The 12,700-nt window shown below is 37.7% G+C and overlaps 1 protein-coding gene across 1 annotated transcript in view; it reads right to left on the reverse strand.

Annotated features, from left to right (window-relative positions):
* LOC140518706 (serine protease inhibitor Kazal-type 1-like) overlaps positions 1 to 12,227 on the reverse strand; it is a 40,273-nt gene extending 28,046 nt beyond the window's left edge. The window contains exon 1 of the mRNA XM_072631052.1: positions 11,817 to 12,227. The gene's annotated coding sequence lies outside the window, so the exon portion shown is untranslated. The remainder of the gene's footprint in view (positions 1 to 11,816) is intronic.
* Between the last annotated feature and the right edge of the window lie 473 nt (positions 12,228 to 12,700).

Here is a 12,700-nt window from a genome sequence, read left to right on the forward strand (position 1 = left end):
ACTTACATGGGCTGGTGCAAAGTGAAACCTACTGTGTACAAAGAAAAAGCAATATTGTAAGATGATCAGCTATGCATGACTTTGCTATGTTCAACAATAGAATGATCCAAGATAACTTCGAAGAATTTATGAAGATAAATGCTCTCTGCCCCCAGGGAAAGAACTGATGGAGTCTGAATACAGATCAAGGCATACTTTTCTAGTTTTATATTTCTTGGGTTTTTAAATCTTATTCCATACTTTCTTTTACAACATGACTAGTATGGAAACATGTTTTGCTTGACTATATGTGTACAATCTATATCAAATTGCTTGCCTTCTCAATGATGGTGGAAAGGAGGGAGGAAAAGAGAATCTGAAACCCCAAGTTTCGCAAACAAATGTTAAAAATTGTTTTTACTTGCAACTGGGAAAATAAAATACTAAATAAATTGAAATACAAGAAATATTTTTTTTCTCAACAGGGAAATAGGAGGGAAAATTGTGAAAGGAGGAAGGAGAATTAGAAGCAGGGTAGGTAAAGAAAGGGAATATTTCTGAGTAAAATAAACTCTGATGTTGTACATGAATGACTATAGCTGTTTCTGAGATGGTAAAAAATGGGAATCTGAGAGGTGCCCATAAATGGTGGAACAAGTTATGGTATAGGAATCTGATTGAATATTATTGGGCTATAAGAACTGATGAAGGTGATGGTTCCAGAAAAACCTTCAAAGTCTTGTATGAATCAATGCAGAATAAAGTGACCAGAATCAGTAGAACAATCTATACCATGGTAGCAATATTGTAAGGACAAACAACTTAGAAAGATTTAAGATCTTTGATCAGGGTAATGATCAATCATGATACCAGAGGACTAATGATGAACTATGCTACCCACTTCTCAATAGGCAGTTTTGTGCCTCAGAGTACACAAGAAGAAATATACATATATCCATATTTATATCCACAGGACCTTAAGTATAGTAGAAACTTAATAAATATTTATTGAATAAAAAACCAAAACCACTTAAGGGTTTGTGTGGTTTCCTGGAAAGAACACTGGAGTATGAGTCAGGAGAGCTGGTTTTGCATTCCAGATCCACTAGGTGTATGTTTTGAGCAAGTTTTTGATCCACTCATAATTCAGTTTCCTCCTTTGTGACATAGAGATGGCCACATATGACTTCTAAAGATCTTTCCAACTCTGAAAGTCTGTGTTCGAAGACCGCTTCATATTGTAGAAATCTACGAATCTGTAATGCTCACAATTTTTCTGTACTGGGCTGTTGTTACTTGTCTCAGGTCACACAAAGGGTCAGTGGCTCAAATTCAGGCTTCTTAACTCCCAGACCAGGGTTCTTCCACCTGTGTCATTCTTCCAGTTTCATTTGGTTAAAGGAAGTAAACACTTCTGGGACTCTAGTGACAAGTTGACCTTGATGGCTTCTGGACTTCTGTGGGATAAAATTAGGACAAGGAGGAGGAATAGCCAGGGAAAATGTCAAACCATCAACATATATCTCTCTCCCACTGCAGATGGCTAATGCCAGAGGAAGGAGTTTACAAACCATTCATGTTATACCTCAGATCAATTCATAGAATTTTCACCTCTCAAAAATTCCTGCCTATATCTCTGCTTTGCAAATAGCAGATAGAAACACTCACAGGCCCCACTGGGCACTTGTCTTGACACCTGATTCCTTAGACCTGGATATGACTCAGGTAGTAGATTAGTAGGAGTATTGCATCCTGAGTATGGCAATCTGGATTTGTATCCCTGTTCTGCTACTTACAATCTATGTGACCCTGAGTGACCAACTAGGAGAAAAGGTTTACTGTGGAATCTTAGAGTACATTAAGCTCATTTTCCTCATTTATAGATGAGAGACTAAAAATTAGAGTGGTTAAGTGATTCATGAAAATTACATAGAAAGTAGTAAAGCTAGAAATGAAGTCAGTTCTCTGACCCAAACCTCTATCAGCCTTCCAGTAGTCCATACTGCTTCCCAGCATGTCTTATGAAGCATGTTATACTAGGAATTCCTTTACTGAATGAGTTTGAATAGATGGATGCTGGTCCCTTCCACTTCTTGAATTCTTTGAGAAAGTCACATTCTCTCTGGGTCTCACTTTTCTCATCTGTAAAATGTAAAAACTCCTTTGTAACTCGAGGTGTACGATCTTAAATACTATTTTTTGTGTGACCCTAACAGTCACTTGATCTCTTGGGGACTCAATTTCCTCATCTATATAGTGCCAATGTAATACCCACTGCAGCCATTATGGATATGCATGTGTATTTTCAGGGCAAATTTCCAAAGTATAAACTCTCTTCCTCAAAGAGGAAACCAAAATATTCAGATACCCAAAAACCAATTCCACCATGGTGACAATGAAGTTTGTACACATTACCAATAAAGGGAGCATCACCATCCCCAAGCCTTCCCTCCATTAAGCCTCCCCACAAACAAGCTCTCCTAGGCAAACTTCCATCCTCTCTCACTCTTGCTAGCTGCTCTGCCTCAGCTCTGCCTCACTCTCTCTCAGTTCTGCCCTTCCTGTTCCACCCTTGGGCAAGCTCCTTCCATCATTAGCTCCATATGACTCAGGCTGTGAGCTGCGCCAAAGCTCAAAGCAGGTCACATGGATCTATTAAGGGGCAAGGAAGATCTTCAAATTCCCTTAACATTAAAATCTATTAAATGAAGGGATCTATGGATGGTTTATGAAGTGTCTCCTATGATTCCCATGAAAACCCTCTCTGAACTCGATAAATCCAACCTCAAAATAAACAAGAAAGCGGTTAAGGAGGTAAATAAAACTCTGGATAAGGTAGATATGATAGATCTTTGGAGAAAATTAAATGGGAATAGAAAGGAATATACCTTTTTCTCAGCGGTACATGGAACATTTACAAAAATTGACCATGTACTAGGACATAAAAATATCACAATCCAGTGCAGAAAGGTAGAGATAATCAATGCATCCTTTTCAGATCATAATGCATTAAAAATTACATGTAATAAAAGGCCATGGAAAGAGAAACCAAAAATCAATTGGAAACTAAATAATCTAATTCTAAAGAAGGGTTGGGCTAAAGAAGAAATCATAGAAACAAGCAACAATTTCATTCAAGAGAATGACAATAGTGAGACAACATACCAAAACTTATGGGATACTGCAAAATCAGTTATTAGGGGAAATTTTATATCTTTGAATGCTTACATAAATAAAATAGAGAAAGAGGAGATCAATGACTTAGGCTTGCAGTTGAAAAAGCTAGAAAAAGAACAAATTGAAAATCCCCAAGTAAATGCCAAATTAGAAATACTGAAAACCAAAGGAGAGATTAATAAAATTGAAATTAAGAAAACTATTGAATTAATAAATAAAACCAATAGTTGGTTTTATGAAAAAACTAATAAAATTGATAAACCTTTGTTCAATCTGATTAAAAAAAAGAAAGAAGACAATCAAATTACTAATATTAAAAATGAAAGGGGTGAACTCACCTCCAATGAGGAGGAAATTAAAACAATAATTAGAAGCTACTTTGCCCAACTTTATGCCCACAAATTCGATAATCTAAACGAGATGGATGAATATTTTAAAAAATACAAATTGCCCAGATTAACAGAAGAGGAAGTTGAATACTTAAACAACCCCATCTCAGAAAAAGAAATTGAACAAGCCATCAATGAACTCCCTAGGAAAAAATCTCCAGGGCCAGATGGATTCACAAGTGAATTCTATCAAACATTTAAAGAACAGTTAATTCCAATACTACATACACTATTTTTGAAAATTGGGGAAGAAGGAGTCCTCCCAAATTCTTTCTATGATACAAATATGGTTTTGATACCCAAACCAGGAAGAGACAAAACAGAGAAAGAAAATTATAGACCAATTTCCCTAATGAATATAGATGCAAAAATTTTAAATAAGACTTTAGCAAAACGAATACAGCATCTTATCACGAGATTAATACATTATGATCAGGTAGGATTCATACCAGGACTACAGGGCTGGTTCAATATTAGGAAAACTATTAGCATTATCGATCACATCAACAACAAAGCTAACAAAAACCACATGATTATCTCAATAGATGCAGAAAAAGCCTTTGACAAAATACAACACCCATTCCTACTAAAAACACTGGAGAATGTAGGAATAAAGGGAACTTTCCATAAAATAATAAGCAGTATCTATAAAACCTTCAGCAAGCATTATATGCAATGGGGATAAGCTAGATGCATTCCCAATAAGATCAGGGGTGAAACAAGGTTGTCCATTATCACCACTATTATTCAATATGGTACTAGAAATGCTAGCTGTAGCAATTAGACAAGAATGATTCCCATGAAAAGGGTGCTGAAGTCCTAAGTCGCTGAAAAAGGACATTGAAGCACCGTAAGGCCTCTGTTCCCCTTAAAAAAAAAAACAACAGAAATATTAAGCAATCATTTATTCAGTACTTTATTCAGAAGTTCTTTATCTAATCTGCATGAGAAACCCTTTCCTTAGCTAAGAATTCTGAAACAATATTCTTGATCAACATTTTCTTTTCATCATTTTTATTGAAAGACTGATGGACAACTGTGTGGTGTAATGCATAACACTGTGTTTGGGGTCAAGAAAATTCATCTTCTAAAGGCCTTATTTTTCAAACATATGGAGACCTGAGTCAAATTTGTGAAAATGAGCACCATTCCCAATTGATAAATAATCAAAAGATATAAAACAAGTGGTGGGCTGGCCTCTGGAAGCTGCCTGTTTGCTTGGGGCTGTACTGAAACATAGTGAGCAGATGGTGACTGTTGGTTGCCTGTTTTCTTAGGCACTCATGGGGTTGGTGCCTACCTTTTTCCATCTATTTTCCTGGAGCTGTACTGCAGTACTAGTAGGTTTGGCTACTGCCCGTTTACCAGGGGCCTCACTGAAGCGCATAGTGGCTCTTAGAACTGGAGTATGTCCTTTGCCCTTGCTAGACTAAGGCACATGAGGGATTCTGTTGTTGGCATTTGCTTTTTTCCACTATACTGGGGCTCAGAATCTCTTGCTTGTTTCCTGAGGTGGGGCCTACTGCTGGCTTGCTGGGATACTTCCCTTTCTGGACTGTGTTCCCCTTTTACCTGGTGAGATGGATCTTTCTATTCGATGACCCTCCCAGGTGGATCCTGACTGCTGTTCTGGTCTGTATTCCAGTCTTTACCTGGAAGGGCCTCTCTTCCCCTGTAACCAGAAGCTCTATCACTGTCTCCTTGCCTTGGAACTGTGACTAGGGCTGCTGCTCCCTTATGACCAATCCTCAGTAATCCTCTGTACCCTGGAACAGAGATCAAATACTGCATATGGACAATAGAGTTGCCAATCAATGCCATCTGTATGCAGTGCCAGCAGAGGATCCCCTGTAATTTCTTTCTTTCTAGTTTTCCTGCTGCTTTACCTTCTCTGGGCTGAGACCTCCTGAATCTGTTGCTGTGGACACTATGGCTGCCACCAAGTGTGTGGGCTCCTCATAAGCTTGCACCCCAGTGTCACAAACTTTACTTGCTGGCCTCCTGTGTTTTCTCAGGCCTGAGAAATTACTCACTGTGTGGGATGGCTCAGGTCCCTACATAAATCAATTACTCAGAGGATTCTCAAAGTGATGACAGAAAAGAGATTTATTCGATTCTCGAGAAGCAGGGCTAACCTGTAGGAGTAGGAAAGCCTAAGACAAAGAAAAGGCAGTGATTTATATAGACCCTAACGCAAGTCCCTCCCCGCCACTGACCATTATTCTCATTAGCTGAGAATATGATCTTACATTCTAGACACGAAATCTAACCAATCCCTTTTGAAATGAAGACATTGAAGAATTAGGTAAACTTTATCCAATCATTGAGACCCTAAAGTACTACACAGTTTTATATCCTTGTATGGAATTATTCTGTTCTAAAAATATAGTAACCTTGAGCCTATCAGTTTTACCTCACCCCTGGGAGAAAAATTACAATCTGAGAAGTCTTCACTAAACCTATCCCACTCAATCCCTCTTCTTATTTATTAACCTGAAGACTTCTCACGGATATTTCAACCACAGTTCTGTAACATGACCTCACACTGTCTATTAATCTCCTCATCCCAATCGGGATCATTCCTGTCTTTTGTCTCCACAGGTGCCCATCCTTCCTTCTTTAGTATCATCAACCAAATGGCTCCTTCAGTCCTCTCTTCTACTCTAGCAAGTTTTAGGAGAGAATTTCTAACTATTTTAGTAATAAGTGAAATCGAACAAGGTAAACAAATAGGAAGTAATATGATACCACTAATTGCTATGATGCCAAACCACAGTAACCTCTTCCACCAGCTCCCTTCAAAATAGGACCACCAAGACGTATTGAAAAGGGAGTTCCAAGTTTGTACAGGAACATGAGTAACCTTCCTGATATTTTTGGTGATCTCTTTCACTATTCTTCCATTATCATCAATTTTTAAGCAACATGTAGATAAATTGAGTTTTCCACAAACTCCCCCTTCTTCTGCAAGTAAATAATCTAAGATCAACCTATGTTGCAGTACTGCTTCCCTAGTTTGTGTGGCTTGATCAGCCAATAAGTCCAAATCTTCTGCTGTTTGATTGGTAAGAATTTCAACTACTGCTTGGAGTCGGATTAGTCTATTTAATATCTATCTATCTATCTATCTATCTATCTATCTATCTATCTATCTATCTATCTAGATATAGATATAGATAGATATATATCAACTCTCATCTTGAGCCCAAGTTGCAGGCCCATATTCTCTGATTATCCTCTCAGGAGGCCAAGTGTCACCCCACCCATTTGCATTTCCAGTATGAGTGAGGGAGCTGTCAATGTTGCTCTTCCTTTTGGCTAGATCATCATATAGAGGGACCCCTAGATGCCGTTTCCCTGATTCAGGCAAGAAAAAGAATTTAGGTCTCACCAATCCAATATAACAAACACTGCTCCAGTTTAACAGAAGGTGAGTATAAGCTGTCTGTCCACATATCCCATAATGTCCTCTCAAAGCAGGATTTTCCTCTAGAAACAGTCTTACCCTATAATCCACAACCAGAAAGTACTTCACATCTTCCGGGCCTGATGGTCCTCCTTTCATGATCTCTGACTTATACCTCCTTAGTTGTTGCTTCCTCTTCCATATACAATGTTGATAATTCTTCCCAGTTCTGTTGATTACACTCCAGAAAGTATCAAACATCATCCTATGTGTCCCATTCTCCCACTTCCTTACCCATTCTTTATATTCTGTGCTATTCTTAGTACTATTCATATATATATATATATATATACATATACATATATATATATGCAACTCTACAAATAGTCATAGTCATGACCCCTTCACATTCTTTCCCTTATGAATCTTTCCCTTCATACAGAGATTCAAAGGGAAAGGTAAATTAATGAATTGTCCATTTAGAGGTTCCATCTCATAAAGCAGTCTGGGGAGAAGTATCATCTTGTGCAGTTTTCTGATCTGGATGCTCCTTCAAACAGTCTTCAGCACAGCATCTCAGCATCTTCTTCTCTTTATCTTGTAGAAATCCAGATGTCCACTCTCCTACAAAACTGAACTTAATACCATCTCAGATTACCATTCCTATCACTCTTACAAAAATCAAAATTGAAACTTTGACAAATTGTCATTTTTTTTAAAAGAAAAGAAAATTCACATTAAAATGCAGCTTCTACATTTCACAGTAATTCATTATTCATTCCCTCATTAGGAAGATGAGATTTCACTAAGAAGTCAATACCAGGCTCCAGTACTTATATAAATATAATAAATAATCATTTTTAACACAGTGCATATCACATCATAAAACAATTCCAACTTCTGATCATGTGATGCTTCTTTTAAAGCATTTACAATATAGTCCACAAACCATTTTTCATTTAACATTAATCAACTGAGACAAAATAATAACTATGCATGCTAGTCTCACAAGCCCTTGACCTAATCATCTCCACACTATTACTAAAAATTAAAGGACCCTATCTTATTGTTGTTGGTCTAAAGTCTTAAACCTGTTAGCTTAATTTTAGACTTAACTTCAGATGTTCCCCTACCAACAATCTATTATTCAACAGATCTGGTATTATTACTTACAAAACTTCTGATTTTAGGAATTTGCCATTAAGAGTAGGGACATTGCAGGGAAACAACATCTCCCTTACTTCATGTCAGTTCCATGCAGGAGTAGATTGTCAACTGGCATTCAGCCAGGCTTCAAGTCTGCCAGGTGTCAGTGGGGAAATTGAGTCAGGAGAATCTACCTTAGCCCAGGCTGAACAGTTGTTCTCCCAACCTTCCCATGAGATCACCTTTTGCAGTTCATACCAGCATCTCACAGGCTTACTGGCATCATGGATCAGTGTCTCAGACCACCTCTCTTTGCTATTCACACCTGGAGTTAGACTCAGAAGAACAGTCAGTTAAAAGTCCCACAAAAATCTTAAAATAGCAAGCTCCAATAATCAGTTTCAAACATGACTAATTTCACATTGGCCAAGGAACATCTTTTGAAGCAGGTCTTAAGTAGCCTACATGCCTTTCTATACATGTTCTAGTTCCTGACTGAATAACAATCATAAGTCATTGCTCTAATAGATCTATATCTGTTTCCCAAACTACTTTATCCCTTTCTAACCCTGCTCAATCTAAAAGAATGAGCTACACATGTGATAAGTTCAAACACTAACTTGAATTTTTATGTTCATGTAATGAATTCAAATCAAAACAATCATTTAACTTTCAATGCCAAATATTACCAGAGGCTACCTACCTCTAAGAAAATTAGACTGAAATTCTTTTTCCCAAACTGAAGATGCCTCTGATTTAGTGTCAGTATTTAATTCAGTCAATTGTTTTTAATACTTATTGCTTTTACATCATTTTGTAACATGTAAAGATCTCATTCCAAGTTGGGACCTTTATCCATTACCCCAAAAGAGTTTTAGTCCCATTTGTCTAAAGGCCTTGGAAAACCTCACCTTGAAAACTCCTTGGTTTTTTTTTGCCACATGAACCAGCTCTCCTAAGGTCCACTCTATCACTATGCCCAAGTCTATTCTACTTCCCACTCTTAATTCTATCAGTCCAAATCTCCAGTTTTCTGGCCACTCCCATCAAGACCATTCCTGGAGCTCCCAGACCACCTGGGCCCCCTCCCCTTTTTTCTGTAAGGGATTCCTTTCCCTGAATCCCCCTGTAAATAAAATACAATTACAGTTAACTTTAAATCCCAATTTTGTTCTATGTAACAATGATACAATATCTATTTATTCCCATTAGGTTTAGAAAGAATGTTCCCAGGGATTTTATTTACATCTTAGATCTTAAATTTGCCCTAAAAAGCCAGTCACTGAAGATCATTTCTTATACATTTTCAAATTCTCACCACCAAGTTCTATATACAATCTCCTCATCTGCTGGGGCTGTACTTGTTACTAGCCTGAGGACTGCTTCTTTCCCCCACATATTCACACAGTGTACCAGCTTTAGGTTTTAGCATTAGAATTATAAATGGCAAACATAATTTTCATAAGTGATAACAAATTGTTTTAGCTACGAACCCGAACAATAAATTTCAGATGACATCAATTGCATTTTCATATCCTATTAGAGAAACTAAATTCTTCCCACTTTTGTAACTTATAAATACAAATTGGATAGGTAGGCCTTCCAAAAACCCATACAAAAGATTTTACAAAGTATTTCTTAATACAGCAAATATTTCCTCTCTTACGAACAGTTTACAATTTATCACGATCCCCTTGAAACTAATTGACAAAAATCACAAGAAAAAACCTAAACCCAAAGCCTTTTCACATTTGCCCATAAACTTTCTTTTACAAATATAACTTTAGAGTAAATGCTTGATTCATGGCAAAAGCAATTTTAGCTAAAATTTCCTTTTCAACAGCAGAAATAAACTTTTAACGTAATACATCCTCAGATGGAACATGCTTGACAATCACACACACACACACACACACACACACACACACACACACATATATGTACATTTTTAAAGCGTTCTCATTTTCTTAATGAGAATGCTACAACAAGGAAACTCTTACAAAAAAATTCATAGCAGCTCTTTTTAACCAATTCATTAATTAACTTAACAATGCAATTTCTAATACAATACTTACATTACCTAAAAATTTAAACTTATTTAAGTTTACTTAAAACTTAAAATAAGCCATTAACCTATTTAGCTCTTTTTTTTCTTTTAACCAAATGTAAGTTTCAAATCATCAAATTTCTATCACATCTTTTTAAAACCCCAATTTATATGTAATAAATTACAAATTTAAAATTGTGTAACAATTACATTAGATTAATGTTGCATCTAACAAATACCTATCCTTTTGTTACTGGATCTAACATTTTTGGCAGAAATGTTACTGGGTGTCTCTGCCCTCCTCTTATTTGTGCCAGGATTCCCAAGGCCACCCCTTTCTGGCCCTCCCACTCTGCAAAGAAAAAGAAAAACCTAAACTTATTATCTTTTTACTTTAACTACATTGTCTGGCATCAAATATATTGATCTAATTAAACCTAAATTCAAAACTCTCAGCTCTAAGTTGCTTACTTGAGATTTTCTTTTACTTTCTAATCTTCTGTTTACTTACACCAAACTTTAATAAATTCTAACCTATCTTAAACATTAAATTAAAGATGACACATTTCACCTATTCACAATTCCAAATACAACCAGAATGAATTCAATTAACTTTCTGTTATTTCCCATTACACTAAAATTTCTTCTTTTGGGTGAGGCAGGAAATGGTTAAATGGTTGGTAGCATGCCTCTTTGGTCTGAGGGAAAAAGATAAATTCCCTCCCTCCCTTTTGTACTTCTTCCAGACCTTCTGATTACACAGTACCCCCCTCCTCTCATCATCTCTACCTGCTTAAATTCACTTGCCTTTCCCTCAAGCCACTTTGAAACTGCACATAACTTATTTCTTTCTACTCCTAACCTGACACTTCTCCTACATTCTTTTACTTGCTGTTACCAACTATAATAACTGAACAGTAAAATAATTTTTCTCTCCCTTTCTCTCCCTCCTTGTCCCTCCGCCCCTCTGAAACTAGTCTGGAGGGGTTGAAGAAAGGGAGTAACAGGAATTTCAAGGACAGTTCAGCTCAGTTTTTCTGCTCCTGCTGGCTGGCTGGCTAAATTTACAACCTTATCATATAAAAATACAGAGACACACAGGCTTTCATTCACACAGAAATACCAACACAACAAATACAGACAAAACATTTAACAGAATAGAATAGTACATATAGGTTTAAATTTTTAGCAAACCCAGTTCTTGGAGGAACCATATTTGGGCCAAATTGTGCCTCCTCCTCCGATATCTTTTTACCCCATATGAAACAACAATACTTAATCATCTTCTTCTTGTCCTTTCCTCTATAATTTGGTAATTCGTGCCAATTTTGTAATTGATTTCCCAAAGGACTATTTACTGGTATTTCCTGACTCCATTCTGAAGCTCGGTGGGGTTTGGACTGCCCCTTTCCCATTCTTTTGGACAAGGGTTGTCACCAACACCTCTGAGTCTATGACTCAACAAATTTTGCTAGCTCCCTCGCTAGCTCTCAGTGGGGGTCACCCACCCACCCACAGTCACCCAGCAAATGTTTTTTGGGGGGCCCTTCACCCTGGGGTCCTGAAGTCTACCAATTTGGTTGGGAGTCATCACCTTCTCCCTGAGTCTATCTGAGACTCAAAGAATTGACCCCCAGGCCCCCCCCCCCCCCCCCCGCCGCCCCGCGCTTACCGCTGGGTTGTACGCGTACAAGTTGTCTGACTGCAACCTTCAACACCAACCAGTTGGCATTTTTACACACTTCACAGCTTCGGAGTCTTCGGAGTCCATATCTCTATTCTTTTCTGTCCTCACTGAGTTCCTCTGCTTCGGGTCGTTACCTTGCAGAGAGGGAGGCCCAGCAGCCCTTTTCAAAGACCAAGGCGGGGGGAAGGCCTCCCCCACAGGCACACCTGTCTTTTGCACTGAGCTGTCAGCCATCTCTCAGAAAGGTCACAGATTCCGAGTGAAAGCTCCCAAACTGTGTGGGATGGCTCAGGTCCCTACATAAATCAATTACTCAGAGGCCTCTCAAAGTGATGACAGAAAAGTGATTTATTCAATTCTCCAGAAGCAGGGCTCACCTGTAGGAGTAGGAAAGTCTAAGACAAAGAAAAGGCAGTGATTTATATAGACCCTAACGCAAGTCCCTCCCCCCCACTGACCATTATTCTCATTAGCTGAGAATATGATCTTACATTCTAGACACGAAATCTAACCAATCTCTTTTGAAATGAAGACATTGAAGAATTAGATAAACTTCATCCAATCATTGAGACCCTAATGTACTACACAGTTTTATATCCTTATATGGAATTATTCTGTTCTAAAAATATAGTAACCATGAACCTCTCAGTCTTACCTCACCCCTGGGAGAAAAATTACAATCTGAGAAGTCTTCACTAAACCTATCCCACTCACTCACTCTCACCTTTTGTTGCCTCAGCCACCCCAAAATCTGATTTGAGGCATTATTTTAAGTTGTTTGGAGAGAAATGTTGAGAGAATTCAGTTGAGTTGCCTCTAATTCTTGGTATTTCAGGCTGATTGCTTCTCAGATATCTATATTACCTTGA

Source organism: Notamacropus eugenii, chromosome 1 (assembly GCF_028372415.1).
Source record: "Notamacropus eugenii isolate mMacEug1 chromosome 1, mMacEug1.pri_v2, whole genome shotgun sequence".
Classification (NCBI taxonomy): domain Eukaryota; kingdom Metazoa; phylum Chordata; class Mammalia; order Diprotodontia; family Macropodidae; genus Notamacropus; species Notamacropus eugenii.